This window comes from Stegostoma tigrinum, chromosome 13 (genome assembly GCF_030684315.1).
Source record: "Stegostoma tigrinum isolate sSteTig4 chromosome 13, sSteTig4.hap1, whole genome shotgun sequence".
Lineage (NCBI taxonomy): Eukaryota > Metazoa > Chordata > Chondrichthyes > Orectolobiformes > Stegostomatidae > Stegostoma > Stegostoma tigrinum.
In genome coordinates, this window is record NC_081366.1 from 18,954,961 (window position 1) to 18,972,066 (window position 17,106).

The 17,106-nt window shown below is 40.5% G+C and overlaps 1 protein-coding gene across 1 annotated transcript in view; it reads left to right on the forward strand.

Annotated features, from left to right (window-relative positions):
* Positions 1-11,466: 11,466 nt before the first annotated feature.
* Positions 11,467-17,106, forward strand: part of LOC125458215 (teneurin-2-like) — a 2,666,206-nt gene continuing 2,660,566 nt past the window's right edge. The window contains exon 1 of the mRNA XM_059650601.1: positions 11,467-11,708. The gene's annotated coding sequence lies outside the window, so the exon portion shown is untranslated. The remainder of the gene's footprint in view (positions 11,709-17,106) is intronic.

Below are 17,106 nucleotides of genomic sequence, written 5' to 3' on the forward strand. Positions count from 1 at the left end.
GTTGCATATCATTGTACAGATCCTTCCAACATAGCTCAATGACAAGCTGTAAGAGTGGAAGTGATTCCTAGTCAGCCAAATGATGGCAAGAAAGTCAGAGTTTTTATCATCACTAACCACAGTTTAGACTAGAACTTACTTGTAACTTTGACTCCCTCAGTGATCCATACCATGCCACAACAGTAATTCTTTATTATGCCACATTCCCATCACTACATAAAGCACTCTATAATGGATATGTCTCTCGCTGTAAAATTCCCAATCCTCATGACTTGTAGAGACTACAAATTGTTCATTTTACCCTCTTTGAGAATGAATCAAAGGACATTTACTTTGTATTAAAATCCCTGTTGGTACAGAGTTTAAATATTATTGCAAAAGGCAGCATTATAGATAAGGTTTAGTGTATTCTCTAAATAAACTGCAATGTGTAATTAATATTGTTCTCATTATGATGATGAACAACTTTTTAAAATTCCTTCATACTGACATAATTACAGACTCAGCTGTGTGAGGCTTAATTATCTGGTTCCCAGGTGGACAGTAACTGCAGATCTTATAGATGTATCTTTTTAATCACTTAATGATTTTTTTTTAATTCAGGGTATTTACATCAGTTAAATAATTGATTAGAATTAATCAGAGTTCCTCTGTCTTGTTAGTATGGTTCAGCAGTTATGATGGTAGAGGTGCTTTCTTTAAAGTTAGTGTAGCTGAGGGACAAAGCTTTGATAAACCAATCTTTTCCTGCCCTTGACTTTTATTATAACAATGCTGTTTCATAAAATCAGGGATAATAAAGCAATATGCTTTGGGTAATTAATAAAGTGAAATGATTGTAGTTAAAGCTGAAACCATTCAAGATTTTGGGTTTCTTTCAGGGTTGAGATTTTGAAAGCTAGGAGACCTTGGGATTAACTTGGTGTCTGTTGTACACAAAATGTCTTCCCTCAAACTTATTGGTATGTCTAATAATTATTTACATCTTGTCTTATGGCACAAGCTAATTGTTTTAAAATTATATTGGCATTTTACTCCATGGACTTTAACTACTTTCCATTATGTTAAAGCCAATTTAGAATTTGAAGACCATTATGAGTATTATGTGCAATATTCCATTGTTGTAAATGGGCCTGAAAGGTTCTGAAAGGTTTAGTATGGAGGAGGGTCATAATCACTAGCCACAATGATGTCCTATGGATTTGTTGGCAGATGTTAGTGAGACCTAATATCTGGTCGCCCTCAAAATTTCTTTAACAATGTCTGTTATATCAATTTAATATATAATGAGTTGCTAACATGCAATAAACTGCCAAGATAATGTCACCATAGTCTTGAAAAAATAAGGCTGCTTCCCCATTAAAAAGGGATGACTAGTGGTCATTTAACCTGAGGCCACCGTGCCTCAGGTGAGGGAAGAGGTTGAGAGAGGGAAATCAAACTGGCACTGTTGGTATCACTTTGCAATGTGATTCTGCCGTCTAGCCAACTGAGTCAAATGGGCCCCCAATAAACAGGAATTTGTAACCTACAAGAGACACTCCTAGTTTGACAACTATGTGGTTTCTTTCTGTCAGACTGAACTACAGAGGATGGTGTGAGCAATGTAGCGTATGAGTTGGAAAGCCAATAGAACATTCATCAATGTGAATGTGACTGCCAAACACAATGTATAAATAGCCTTGACTGTCTCAAACCCCTGTAAACCCATCATGTACCCAAGTTCTGGAGACCATTCCTTTGACTCCTTGGGGAAAAATGACATCTCCTTTCTGTTGATGAGGTTAATATCTCTGGATACCTTCACTGCAGAAATTAGTTTCATCCATGCCAGCAGGCTTTTGAGCTAAGTTAAAACCAGGCAGTTCTTTAACAAAGATTATAGTTTCTTTCTTTCAAAACAGATGAATACAAGTCACCTCTGATATACACTTTGCCTATCTAACTGCTCCATTGCAGTTCTCGGAAGTCAGATTTGAGCACTTTTTTTCTTTGAATAAGTTGAACCAAACATAACTATTAAATAGCTCCAAAACTCTAGCTTCTCAAAGGCATGAAGTGAATGATTTTTTTTTAGCATGTGTGTAATTGGAAAAACTGTTGCTGATTAATCAAGAAGCACTGAGCATTTCATGAATGACTTGTCTTCTCATTTCACTTTTCCTTGTGTTTCTTGTCTTTAAGAGTTGCCAAAATATTTATTTCCTGGTCTCACCAAGCAGAGAGATATCAACACCACTGAATGGAATGACATTCTTTGGCTCTTTTCCCATTAATTGCATTATTACTGTATAAAGTAGGCCCATTAGAGTAAATCTCACTTTATTTCGGCTCGGTATGTTGTGTGCACCTCAGACAAAAATCATACTCACTCTTTGCAACAGCTTACCATCTGCATTAGTTACAGCTTCAATATTGCATATTCGCTTAAAGGAACTTGCAGGCAATAACCGCAAGTCAAGTGAGCTGTAAATAATATACACGTATCCCTAATTTGGGTGCGGTACTGTTCCACTCATCACAGTGCAAAATTTACCTTACGTGCAAGGCTGCAAGACAGATAACATGGTATTGGCATTAAGGATCCTTTTTAGACAATTTCCTGGCATAATTATGGTCTCCATAAATTGGGCTTTATTACATATTGCCACTTGTGCAGTTGCTGTATGACAAATCGAGAGTTTGACGAGCACAATAACAGTTTGAAAACTGAAATGAGTGTTTTTTTTTCTCCATAAACAAATAGCATTGCAAGGGTTCTTGTGATGCAGTGGTAGTGCCCCTATCCCCTGATCCATAAGGGCTGTTTTCACATCCCACCTACTCTGGAGGTGTGTTATAAAGGGTTGAAAGAAAGCTATCCTTTCAGAGGGTTTTTGTAGTGCACTGGCAGTATCCCTGCCCCTGATCTGTGAAGCCTGGATTCAAATCCAATTGAGGCATGTAATAACAACCATACTGAACAGGTTGATTCGCAAAATGGCAAGAGTGGTGCTTATGATTTTGTCAGGACCGTGTTGTATAACAGAAGATCCACGATAGCTACTTAAGCTGCATGAACACAAAGGAAAGCAATGGAACAAAAATCTCACGCCACATCCTTTCTCCTGTATACACAACCAATCAGGAGAATTTTGAATCAGTGCTTTTTTTTGTATGTCGGTACGTTGGTAGGTAAATGATCTTGGTCAAAGGAAACCTTCAAAATCACCAAAGTGGAATAATGTTTCAAAACAAATACTGATGAAATGAATCACACGATTCTCAGATGAAATGATTTGGTTGAATCTTCCTAAGAGTTGCCAGTGTTCAACGGTGCAGCTTGGGAATTTGTAAAATTTCTTTTTGCCCTAAATGATAATTGCAATTTTAAATTCATATTTTATCTGGCTATATCTTGCAACATGGCACACTGGCTTAGTGTTTAGCACTGCTGCCTCGCAGTGCAAGGGTCTGGCTTCAATTCCACCCTCGGGTGACTGTCTATGTGGAGTTTGCATATTCTCCCCTTGTCTGTATGGGTTTCCTTTGGGTGCTCCAGTTTCCTCCCACAGTCCAAAGATGTGCAGGCTAGGTGGATTGGCCATGCTAAATTGCCTGCAGTGTTCAAGGATGTGTAGATTAGGTGGATCATAGGGGATGGGTCTGGGTGGTATGCTCTGAGGTTTGGTGTGGACTTGTTAGGCTGAAGGGCTTGTTTCCACACCGTAGGGAGTCTAAATGTTTCACATTAAGGTAATCATGATGTATGCAGCAAGACTTAGGACAAATTCAGAACTAACAACATTCACTCCTGAGTATTAAAATAAATAAATCTGGTAGCGCAGGGAATGTTTTACTTTTTCTTTCAGTTTTTAATGTTATGTTACTATTTTAAAAAAACATTGAAGACTGTTGCATGCTTTTTATGGATGTCTGACAGTTTGCAGATTTTAAAATGCAGGAATTGTGTCTTATTTATATTTTTAGATTCCCTACAGTGTGGAAACAGGCCCTTTGGCCCAACAAGTCCACACTGCCCCTTGAAGCATCCCACCTAGACCCATCCCCCTATAACCCACACACCCCTGAACGCTACGGGGAATTTAGCATGGCCGATCCACCTAGCTTGCACATCTTTGGGCTGTGGGAGGAAAGTGGAGCACCCGGAGGAAACCCACGCAGACACGGGGTGAATGTGCAAACTCCGCACAGTTACCCGAGGCTGGAATTTAACCTGGGCCCCTGGCGCTGTGAGGCTGCAGTGCTAACCACTGAGCCACCGTGCTGCCCCTTGATATTTCCAGAAATCGTGCACCCTGCTATCAGTAAAAATAATCATTCATGTCAACATTGAAAAAAAAACACAGAAAACACTAGAAATGCGTGGCAGGTCTGGCAGCATCTGTGCAGTTAGAAACAGAGTTACCCTTTCAATTCAGTGGCCTTTCATCTATCCTACATGTGACACTAGTCCCACAGAGTGACTGTTTTTGCCCCTCTAATGCAGCAGGGCTGTATAAACTTTTCACTATGACAATAATTACCTTGTCAGTTATTCCCACATCTCAAGAGTTACAAAGAAGTTAGTTGTAAGAGACTAGGAATGGAAGAAGTAGACTAAAGGCTCCTTTATCCTCGTCTGCCATTCAATGTGGCCTCGGCTAACCTATGAACTTAATTCCATTAATGCACGCACAATCCACATCTCTTGATTTCATGAGAAAACAAATGTCTATCCATCTCAATCTGAAATAAATGAAATAAAGGTGCAGCTAAAATTCTCTGGGTATACACAGATTCAAATCCTCACAAAACTTAATGTGAACAAATGTTTCCTCATCTCATTCCTAATTAATCAGACCCTTATCCAGAACTGTATCAATGCTGTGCATTGCCCAACTAGAGGAAGCAATGCGTTAGGGTCTAACAAGTCAAGTTCTTTCAGAATCCTGTTAGTTTCCACGCGATCACCTCCCTGTCTTCTAACAGTAGAAACCCAATTTACCCAGCTTCTCATCCGAGGAAAGCCCTCTCAGAAATGAGACTGGTGAATCTTTGATGTACTGCTTCCAATGTAAGTATATTCTTTCTTATATAGACAGAATAAAACTGTGCACAACACTTGAGGAGTAATCTTACCAAGCCCTGTTCAATTGTAGAAGTATTTCCTTATTGTAGTGTTCCAATCCCCTTTTGCAGTAACATGCCATTTGTTTTTTGAACCAATGAGCTAAATTTCTGTGGTTCTAATACAAAAACAACAGTTACAAGTTACCTAGTTTTAAAAACACTTGGTCTTTTTAATCTTATGACCAAATTGAATAACTTCACATTGCCCTCCAGTGAAACCCACTTGCCCATTCTATCTACATTTTTTTCCAACTTCTTCATCTTCACAGTTCACATTCTCATGCTTTGCATCATCAGGAAATTAAATACAATAACCATTGTTTCTTGGCCTAAGTCATTAATAAAGATGGTAAATAGCTGACGCTATAGTTCTAATCATTGTAGCACAACTTCCAACATGCAAATTTTCTGTTTGTCACCATTTTTTACTAGTTGTCCATTTAAGCATTCCTCTATCCAGGCTAATATCATCTCCTCAACTCCATAAATACTTGTCTTGAATATTAACCTCCTGTGTTGAACCTTCTTGAATGTTGTTTGGGTATGTAAATAAACTGCAACCACTGGTTCCTCTTTGTTTAACCTACTGGTTACATCCTCAAGCAAGAATTGTCATAAATCTGTCGAGGATTACTTTCTTGATGATAGATTCCCACAGTTTCCCAATAACTGATACCTGGTCAACTATGTTGTCTTTTTGTCTGCATTCTTAAACAGTAACATCACATTTTTAAACTTCCAATCAATTGGGACCATTTTCTAAAAGCTAAAGAATTTTGAAAAATCATAGCCAACATATTTATTATCTCTGTAGCTCAGTAATTTACTGCATAGGAAATTAACCAAAAGCAACTTTTGGCTTATTTCCTATTCACATCAATAGTTACTTCCAAAATATAAACCTGAACAAATGCAAATACTAATCAAATAATGAATCAATCTTCTGCAGATATTTCAAACAGAAGCTGAAGTAACTATTCTTGGAATTTTTTTACATTGTACAGATTTTGCAGCAATTCCAGATGGCAGCAGGTGTTTTTGTGCGAGTGGAATGTGTGTGACCCTATAGTTGAATGAAATGGCAGTGTCTGGACTATTCCCTGCACCCCGCACCCCCCCCCCCCATCAGAAGCTTCAATTTCAAAGCATTTTCAGACCTCCATTCCATCAACTCTATTAAAAATACTCAGTAATGTTTGTCATCCTCACCACCCCCTGCAGCAGGAGCCATTTCTCAGGGGCATCACCTTTATATATAGACTTATGAGTCACTGCTTGTCTGGCAGTTCATGAAATGCAAAGTCAGAAATGGTAACTTAGCTCTAATTTGTAAACAAAGTTTGTTTTAAGGAGGGATTTTTTTACAAGTAGAACTTACTGTAACACATGCATTGAAATGTCTGTTTAATTTATCAGGCACAGATGATGAAAGGAACTTGACAACAAACAATCCAAAGCGAACCACAAAAAGAATTTTCGCATTGAGTTGCTACCAATCTTTACGGATCTGTACCAAGTGAAAATTGTGTTGTCCTGTGCTTTAGAGGGTTACCTGGGATTAACGTTTTGGGTAGAAGAGGCACTAAAATCTGACTGGGGCCCTGCAGAATCAGTTAGCTTTTGTTTGGTCCTGAGCTCAGTGATGTGATTGGACAGAATGGGACTTGATTGCCATTCTCAGCCTGATAAAACTGGTCAGGCACACGTGTAAATAAGAGTTACTCAGGAAGGTTCCTGAGAGTGACCAGCATCTTATCCGAATGGAAAGTCAGTGCCTTCAAGAGCCAAAACAGGAAGAAATCAGTAAGTAATTAAACCATAGCTATCCAGGTGGCGCTATCTGGCTTCAACTCATAAAGGTAAAATAGAACTGAGATGTATCTTAAGAGGAATGACTTAGAATTTGAACTTTCTAGCTGTGAAAAAAAACAAGGGGATGAAATTGGCTTTGGGCTTCAGTGCGAAACAGATGGATTAAAATCAGCAGCCCATTTTACAATCTGCTCAACCTTCATTTAGCATTATGCTTCACATTCCTAGGTTTATTTTACGGCTTAATCAGCTGGTGACAACAGCAAAAGTCTCTTCTTAAAAGGGGCTACCATAATAAGGTGCATTTCAAGTGAAACCTCATTCCCTTTGGTCCTGTTGATGACATGCCCTTTTCCACTCGGAGTCGAAGCCTGCAAAATCCATAACAACCTGGTGATGGGATATCGCAGGAAGTTCTCACAGGAACTTTTCTAAATTTTCTCAGTACTTCTTTGTGATGGATATCAGAAACTATGAAGTGAACAGAGAGAGAAAATCAAACCACTATGCCTTGTGTAGTTGCTTCTCTTGCACATATAGTATTCATGGAGTTGTTGCTGGTGACCAAACAGCAGCCAATATGCAGAGAGGCACATGGTGCACGAGTGAATATAAATTGTAGCTGACTGGACATGGTGTGCCGACGAAATGTACGACATGCGGAGCACAACATGATTTTTCTGTTCAGTTCACGGAGCTGTACCTGATATATGCAGAGCAGTGAGAGGTGAGTATAGATTGGAAATTAAGATATGTATTAATTGACCACTGTGAAAATGTACCTAGTGTATGTGAAAAATCACATTTTATTTATAGTGTGGTGTTTTATGGAGCTGAATGTAAAATTTCTGAGAATATACATGTTGCCTGCACACCAATATATTTATCTCTATGGCACAATAGGTGCAGTTGAGTCTGAACTGAGTTTTCCACTATGCTTGCTTTAGAAGTATATTTTCACCACACAAGGCGAGATAATTACCAGTTCCTTTGAGAGAAACTGTAATCATGCTCCTTTGATAGGGCAAGGCTTGTAGGTGTAGGGAATGCTAAATGGCTAGAGAAATTGAGGCTTTGCTCAAGAAACAGAAGGAGGCATTTGGCAGGTATAGGCGGCTTGGATCAAGTCAATCCCAAGAGAGGAATCAGAAGGGCAAAAAGGGATATGAGATATCTTTGGCAAATAGGATTAAGGAGAATCCAAAGCAATTCTACGAATACATTAAAGGCAAAAGACTAACCAGGGAGAGAATAGGGCCCTTTAAAGATAAACAAGGCTGTCTATGTGTGGACCCACGAGAAATGGGTCGGGTATTAAACCAGTATTTTGCAACTGTAGTTACTGTGGACAAGATATGAAAGCTTGAGAACTTGGGGAAATAAAAAGTGATATCTTGAAAAGTGTCCACGTGAGAGAACAGGAGGTGCTGCATATCTTAAAATGTGCAAACGTGGATAAATTCCTGGGACCAGATCAGGTGTATCCCAGAACTTTTTGGAAATCCAGGGAAGACCTTTCTGGGCCCCTTGCTGAGATATTTATATTATCAATAGCCACGGGTGAGGTGCCATAAAATTGGGGGTTGGCTAATGTAGTGCCATTATTTAAGAAAAGTGGTAAGAAGAACCCAGGGAACTATAGCCCAGTAAGCCTGATGTCAGTAGTGAGTAAGTTGTTGGAACAGATTCTGAGAAATGGGATTTAAATGAATATGGAAAGGCAAGGACTGCTTAGAGAGTGTCAACATGGTTTTTTGTGCAGGAAATTCTGTCTCCGTAACCAAGGGAGTCCAAAAGTAGAGGGCGTAGGTTTGAGGTGAGAGGTGAAAGACTTAAAAGGGACCTGTGGAGTAAGGTTCTTCAAGGACTGCAACATCACCCCCCCACTCCCCCGCAGTGGTTGAAAACGCCCTCAACCGTGTCTCCCGCATTTCCCGCACCTCATTATTCACACCCCGGCTCTGCAATAACCGCCGAAAGAGAATCCCCCTATTCCTCACATTCCACCCCACCAAACTCCGGATACAACGCATCATCCTCTCACACTTCCGCTATCTACAATCCGACCCCACCACTAAAGACATTTTTCCGACCACACTCTTGTCTGCCTTCCGGAGAGACCACTCTCTCCGTGACTCCATTGTTCGCTTTACACTGCCCTCCAATCCCACCACACCCAGCACTTTCCCCTGAAACTGCAGGAAGTGCTACACCTGCCCCCACACCTCCTCCGTCACCCCCATCCGAGGGTCCAAGATGACTTTCCATATTAAGCAGATATCCACCTGCACATCCGCCAATGTGGTATACTGCATCCGCTGTACCCGTTGTGGCTTCCTCTACATTGGGGAAACCAAGCGGAGGCTTGGGGACCGCTTTGCAGAAGACCTACGCTCAGTTCGCAGTAAACAACTGCACTTCCCAGTCGCAAACTATTTCCACTCCCCCTCCCATTCTTTAGATGACATGGCCATCCTGGGCCTCCTGCAGTGCCATAATGATGCCACCCCTAAGTTGCAGGAACATCAACTCGTATTCCGCTTGGGAACCCTGCAGCCTAATGGCATCAATGTGGACTTCACCAGTTTCAAAATCTCCCCTCCCCCCACTGCATCCCAAAACCAGCCCAGCTTGTCCCCGCCTCCCTAACCTGTTCTTCCTCTCACCTATCTCCTCCTCCCAACTCAAGCCACACCTCCATTTCCTACCTACTAACCTCATCCCGCCCCCTTGACTTGACTGTCCTCCCCGGACTGACCTATCCCCTCCCTACCTCCCCACCCATACTGTCCTCTCCACCTATCTTCTCCACTATCCATCTTCAGTCCACCTCCCTCGCTCTCCCTATTTATTTTAGAACCATCTCCTCAACCCCCTTTTCTGCTGAAGGGTCTAGCTCGAAGTGCCAGCTTTTATGCTCGTAAGATGCTGCTTGGCCTGTTGTATTCATCCAGCCCCACACTTTGTTATCTGTGGAGTAACAGAAGGTGGCGTTTATATGGAATGAGCTGCCAGAGGAAGTAGAGGAGGTGGGTACAATTACGACATTTAAAGGGCATCTGATTGGATACATGAATAAGAAGGATTTTCAGGGATCCAGGCCAAATGCTGGCAAATGTGATTAGATGAGTTTAGCATATCTGGTCAGCCTGGACCAGTTGGACCAAAGGGTCTGTTTCCTTGCTGTATAACTCTATGAATCTATGATATTCAATGGCATTAAAATCACTTAACCCTTTCCATCCACATTAACATTCTAGGAGTCACCATTGACGAAAAAATTGGTTATACCAGTCACAGAAATATTCCGGTTACAGAAGCAGTTTAGATGTTGGGTGTTCTTTGGAGCCACCAAACATTTTCAGTATCTACAAGGCAAAAGTCAGGAGGATGATGGAATACTTGCATTTTGCCTCGCTGAGTGCAGTTTTACAACACCCAAGCATGGTCTCTCTCCACCATCAATGCACAGTAGCAGAAATGAGCACAATCTACAAGATGCAATTCAGTAACTTGCCTAGGAATTTTTGACAGCACATTCCAAACTCTCAATCTCAACACCTGCAAGGACAAGGGTGATGAAGGCATGGAAAGACCACCAGCTGCAAGCTTACCTTTAGATACGAAACAATATTATCACTTCTTCATTGTCGCTGGTCAAAAATATTTACCAAACAACATGGTAGGTGTACCCTCATCACACAAATGACACTGGTCAAGAAAGTGGCTCACTATCGCCTCCTTGAGGACAGAAGGATGAACAATTAACACTGGCTTGCCAACAAATCCCTCTAATGGAGGGTAAAGGAGAAACAGAATTTCTCTTCCCATTTAATTGGACAGCTGTTTTACGAGGTGCTGCGTTTTATTGGGGACATGTTGAAAGTTGTGTTTCCGGTGGAACTGTGAGATGAATAGCTGTTGCACAGCCCAAACAGATGAAGATGATCCAAGCTTGACATACTAAAGTCTCCATATCGTTGGAAAGATTACTATGCAACAAGGGTATTCTACCGAAAACGTGAAAAAAGTTTCATCATTTTGATTCATTCCTTTTATTTAGCTAATGCCACATCTTAGTACAGCGTTCCCCACATAACTACAGCCTTTTTGTTTAGAAAGCAAGCGGAAAAGTGGACACAACAAACAGGTGGACGCCGATGTCTACTCCGAGCAAAACAAGTGGAAGTGTGGATCTGACTGTGCTCCGTGGGAACCCATAGCTCTCCGGCAGAGCCAGCCCCACTGATTGGACTGAAAGTGAAACCGAGAGAGCTGAAGCTGTTATCAGTTTGAATGAGGGATGTGATACTGCTGTTCAGGGCTGCCTCTCATTTGTCTGCATTCACATCACATCCTGTCCCTCGGCAGGAGGGCGCAGCCCAGCTGTCTGTCACACTGTCCTCCCGATGCCTGCAGAATCCCTGCGCGGTAACACTATATCAGAGGCAAGAGCTTGCTCCTCTGTTCATACTGAGAGCAGCGCGTATTTCTCTTCCTCCGCTCCCCCCCCCCCCCCCCCCAACCTACGGGGAACCAGGCAGTGCAAGCAACACTAACAACAGCTGAGACAGTCCTCTATGATAGCAGAGGGAAGAACAGCTTATTCCTGTTCTCTTTTTAAAAAAAAACAAAAAAGAAAACACCACTTCTGGTTTGAACACATTTTACGGTTTTACCAGAACCCCGAAGAAGTGTAGAGTGGCCATATATCCTGAAGCCGCTCATTTCTCTAGAATGTCAGCGGCTGCAGACTGAGAATTAAAACTGCGGGCTGCACTGAGGTAGGTATCATGCTGTGGGAATGCCACGAGTTTGACTATTTTAAGTTGTTATTCGTGCATATGTAGTTGCTATGGACACAGGTATGGCGTGCAAATCCCGTTATTACTATTACTTTAGCTGTACTTAAGCGAAGAAACAAGCTGAGCTGACATCTGTTGTTACCTGCCTCTAAGTTCAGTCTGTTGGCAATGTTTTTGTTTTTGTTTAAATCCTGTTTTGTGTGTGTTGTACTCCTTACAGAGCGGCTACAGAGCGATGTTACTTTTCCAGTGCCAGCCCATGCAAAGAGCATGATGTGTACAAATACTAAATGGTTTCTGGTTTAAGGAACTGTCAAATCTCATTGTATCCTATTAATATCAACTCCACAAGCCAGACCCTCAGTTAATCGAGGACACGCTATAATTTCTATACTTAGTGTATTGACTGACTCAGCTGCTTGATCATAACGGTTTTCTGTTTTTATTTAATTGCTTGGTAACATTGAAGCAAAACCAGCGCACAGTTCCAGAATGAAGTATTTCGTTTCCAGTGAAACTCGGTGATAGCCGGCAGGCTGTCGAGTTTTTTTTTCTGGTGTAAATCTTCCAGATCTCCTATTAGACATTCAGTGTTCAATGTTTCACGTCTTTAGTTATTTTCTTGCGCGACATCATGTGCGGGATTGATTTGTAACGAAGTCGAACACTGCATAACGAGCAATCAGTAGGTGAAGTGTCTGCCTCGGTGTCCAATGTGCGTTGCTGTTCAGAATTCACAAAATAAAACTGATCGCGTACTCAGGCTTCGTGCAGCTCGGGTCGTTTGTGCTTGTCAGGAGTGGACTGTCATATTAATGCACAGAACGACACACTCCTGTTTGTGAGGTGCGGTGTAAAGTTTTTCTCCCGAACGTTTACAGATGGGCAAATCTCATATAGCTCATGATAGAGGAGGAGCGTTTGATCAGAGCGATCTGTTTTGGTAATGCAGCGGCTACTACTCATTAATCTGGCACTTCAGACAGCTAGAGCAGTCCCCTTTATCCTGCGAACTATTGAAGTAGGTTTCAACTTCGCTACAGTAAGTATTTATTTAATGCATTATGTAATTTGTGCTGAACATTAAAAATTCAGTCCAACAGATGTTTAGTTTTATTTGTCTAAGATTTACTGCATAATAAATCACTTTGCTTTGAGTTTGTTGGTGTAAGAAGTATTAACTATTCTCATTGCACTTGCATCTTCAGTTTTATTATCTTCATCAATAGTGTTTTGATACTTGCAGTGAAAAAATGTTCTAATTAAAATAGAAGTTGGCAATTAGTATATAGAATCTGACAATGTCAAGCTGACAGGTCCAGATAGACCTGCTGCCACATTGTGTTAACGGGCATATGTTGACAACTTTCCCATTGACACAATTTTCATTTAATCTTTACATATGAAACCAAACTCAGACTTGGAGGTCAAGATAGCAATACGTAGTCAGTCATATTGTGTCCACATGGCGAATCCCTACAGAGTGGAAGTAGGCCATTCAGTCCATTGACCCCACACCGACCTTCCAAAGAGCATCCCACCCAGACCCATCCCATCCCTGTAACGTTGCATTTCCCATGGTTAATCCACCTAGCCTGCATATCCATGGACACTGTAGGCAATTTAGCACAGACAATCCAACTAGCCTTCTCATCTCTGGACTGAGGGAGGAAATTAGAGCATCCAGAAGAAATTCACACAGACATGGGGAGAACGTGCAAACTCCACACACGTGCCTGAGAGTGGAATTGAACCTGGGTCGCTGGTGCTAGAAGGCAGCAGTGCTAACCACTGAGCCACCATGCAAAAAAAAATGCTCACTTTGTGAACAGTCTGATTTTGCAAAGACTTTGTTTGTTTGCATAAGCATCAGGCTTAGTTGGTTAAGAATTTCCCTTCTGTGTTTTGCAAAATATTTTCAGCTGGTTGGATGAGATGAACATAGTCTTCCACATCTCCATGATCCCATCATTAGGCTAAAAAGTCTGTGCATGGGATTCACACTCAAACTAAACTGACACACTTAAAAAGCCTCAAGCAGAAACACTGTTATTTGAGTCAGAACAGTTGGAACTTTAAACAAAGCTGATAAACTTGCATGGCACTCAAGGATTTTTGCTGTGACACTGCATTGTCTTTGGATGGGACGTAAGCTAACTTCCAGCATATCTGCTTTCTTTCTCCATTTCTTTCCTACTTTCCCATGAAGCAAGAAGGAAAATACGAACTTGCCTTTGCAAAGTACTTTTCATATTCACAGAATATCCCAAGGAATTGCGCAGGGTTTCTTTTTGAAATGTACTCATTGTTACAAAGTAAAGAAGCACAGCACCCAGTTCATGCAGAGCAAGATCTGGTATCACAGTTATATAAATGACCAAATCATCTGTTCTTTTTTGTAGTTTTGGTTGGGGAATAATTTTTGAGCAGTGTAATTTGTCTGTCCTACTTTGAATAATGTTATGAAATCTTTGGCATTATATGGACATTTCATTTCTTAAAGCACCTCTCTCAGTACAGCGCTCTTCTTGAAGAAGTCACCCCTTGCCTGATACCTTTTCATCATGTAACAGGCTATGATAGATCAATGTTAAAATCCTATGCTGCTGTAGCACAAGGTACAAGCTCAAACTATTTTGTACAAGTCATGAAATTGGTATTCAAAATGAGAAAAATAAACTTTGATCATTTGCTCTTGAAAACCCCAACAATGTAACAAGAGTAGAATGTGTCATACTTTGCTGCCATGATTCCAGTTTGAGTTTGGGATGTTAGGCATGCGGGTGTTTTCAGATGCTGGACCAATGAGAACTAGAGGCCATAATTATTTACTGGGATTCATTGATCCTTTAGGCAATTCAGGAAGAATTTATTTACCCAGAAACTGGTTAGAACGTTGAACCTGATATCACACAAGGATTAGATGAGATGACTAACATCAGTGCATTCAAGGGAAAGATAAACATGCACAGGAGAATGGACTCTTAGAAAATGATGGGCAGGTTAGGTTGAAAAGGATGGAAGCAAGGTCCGTTACTCCAGAATGCAGTGTACACCGACACAAAATAAATTTAAGGAGGAGACAGATCGTGAGATTTTCAATTAAAATGAGTTGAAGGGTTATGGAGAGAACCAGCAGGAAAGTGGAGTTGAGGCAGAGGTGAGATTAACCAATATCGTATTGAATGGTGAGCAGGCTCAAGGGGTTGAATTGCTACTCCTGCTGCTCTTAGTTGTGTTATTTTAAATATACATTAGACTGGGCAGTTTCTGTGCAATATATTATGTAATGTGCAGCTCTCAAACTGTCATGGTAGGATTTGTAATTATTTTCCTTGGTATTTTTAGTTTAGGCCTCTGGAATGTTCGTTCAGTAACATAACCATTTAACGGCTGCCGCATTTATTTTCTTTCAATCCTACAAAAATATTTGTCTTTGTTTTATTCTCTAGCTCTGATCAATCGTCAGTTTTTACAGATGGTGGAGTGAGTGATTACACATTTCCACACTTCCATTGCATCTGTTGAAGTTCTCCAATTTACACTATCAACGTTCGGTGGAATGGCTTCATATCTGATGTACTTTGTGGTACATATGTCTATGAATATGTTTTTCTTTAAAGTAGGTTAGAAATATCTTGTGAGAAAAGTCATATGGATTAGAGATTGCCAGATTGATGGCTGCTGATTGACTGAATGTGTAGGTTGGATTGCCTGGAAATCATTCTTTGTTTTAAACATAGAATACAAACTGTCTTCGTGTTGTTTAAAGCCTGGAACTTAGAAAGTTTTTACAACAGCGCAAAAGATAAGAGTTAGGCAAGACAGGATAGAGATGAGAGTACCATAAAAGACTGAATTCAGGAGACTGATTGATTTACACAGTTAATTCAGTATTCTCGGTTTTATTAATGGGTCAGAGAGTACGAGATCAAGCCGGTGATGTTGAACTTGTACAAGACATTTGCTAGACCTCAGCTGGAGTATTGTGTACAGTTCTGGGTCTCACATTATAGGAAGGAAAAGAACACATTGGAGAGAGTGCAGAACTGGTTTACCAGAAAGAGTTTCAGGGATGAGGAACTTCAGTTGTGATGGAAGATTGAAGAAACTGGGACAGTTTTCGTTGGAGAGAAGAAAGCTAAGAACAGATCTGACAGAAGTTTTCAAATTCATGAGTGGGCTGGATAGAGTAGACAGCGAGAAACTATTCCTGCTTTTAAAAGAAACAAAAATGAGGGGGCATGGACTGAATGAGATATGCAAGGGTGAAGTGAGGAAGAATATTTTCACTCATTGAGTCGTTCGGGTATGGAATGGATTGCCTGGAAGTGTGGTGGAGACAAGTTCAGTTGAAACATTCAAGACAGCATTGGATGATTATATGAATAAGAATAATGAGCAAGGATTTGACAGTGAAAGATGGAGATGGGAACTCCATAATGCTGCTCATTAAATGAACCAGCACAGTCACAATCAGCAGAATGGCTTCCCTCTGTGCTGTAACACTTCTGAGATTGTGTATTCATCCTAAATAGACATCAAATAAATATTGACACTTTCGAACCAATTTGTGCACAATTTCCAATCACTTTCAATGAAAGAAATTAATTAAATCACATGGGATACAGTGACAAATACAGACAAAAAGTGAATGAAACTCATTATGAAAAAGATTTTCGTAATTGTACAGGGTGTGTTGTTAACAGGGAAAGTCTGCGTACGCGAGAAAACCCTGGTTCTATCTTCCGTGTTAAATGGATAAGAAAAAGGAATGTGGATAATGAGGGTGGATTTACAAAACAAGAGATGCAGATGGGAAAATGATTTTGTTGCATACAAATAGAATTTGCTGAAAAACAACTTGCTTACAAATTAATGAAATTGTATTGCAGTTGGTGTAATTTGATTTGGGAATTCAGGATGGCTCCTGGAAAGATTTGCATACAAGTGAGTTGCCTTCTGTAACTGGGCTTCAAAATTCCACTTAAGTAGGTTTGACAGTAATATACTTATGTGTTGAATGAATAAACAGCACTATTTCAGCTAGTGGGTCAGTGTTGTAGAAGAATTGACCTATCTGCAATTGATACTTAATTTTAATTGTGATACAGTTAATGTTTTGTTTGGATTACTTACCTTCTGTTGATTATGAAGGAGATCATTCATCTTTTTAATGTAATCATTGCAGTGTAATAACATTATGAGCTCAGGATTCAATAAAAATATTTAGAAGTAGCTTTGAATACCCGAGGCAGAACAAGGATTCTCTGGTGTCACAGGAAATTCACAACAAATGAGGTAAAAGGAAAACAGCATTTATAGTTATGAGGCTGATGACTGGTTGGCAAATGGACTCTGACTGATGGAAGTGTTG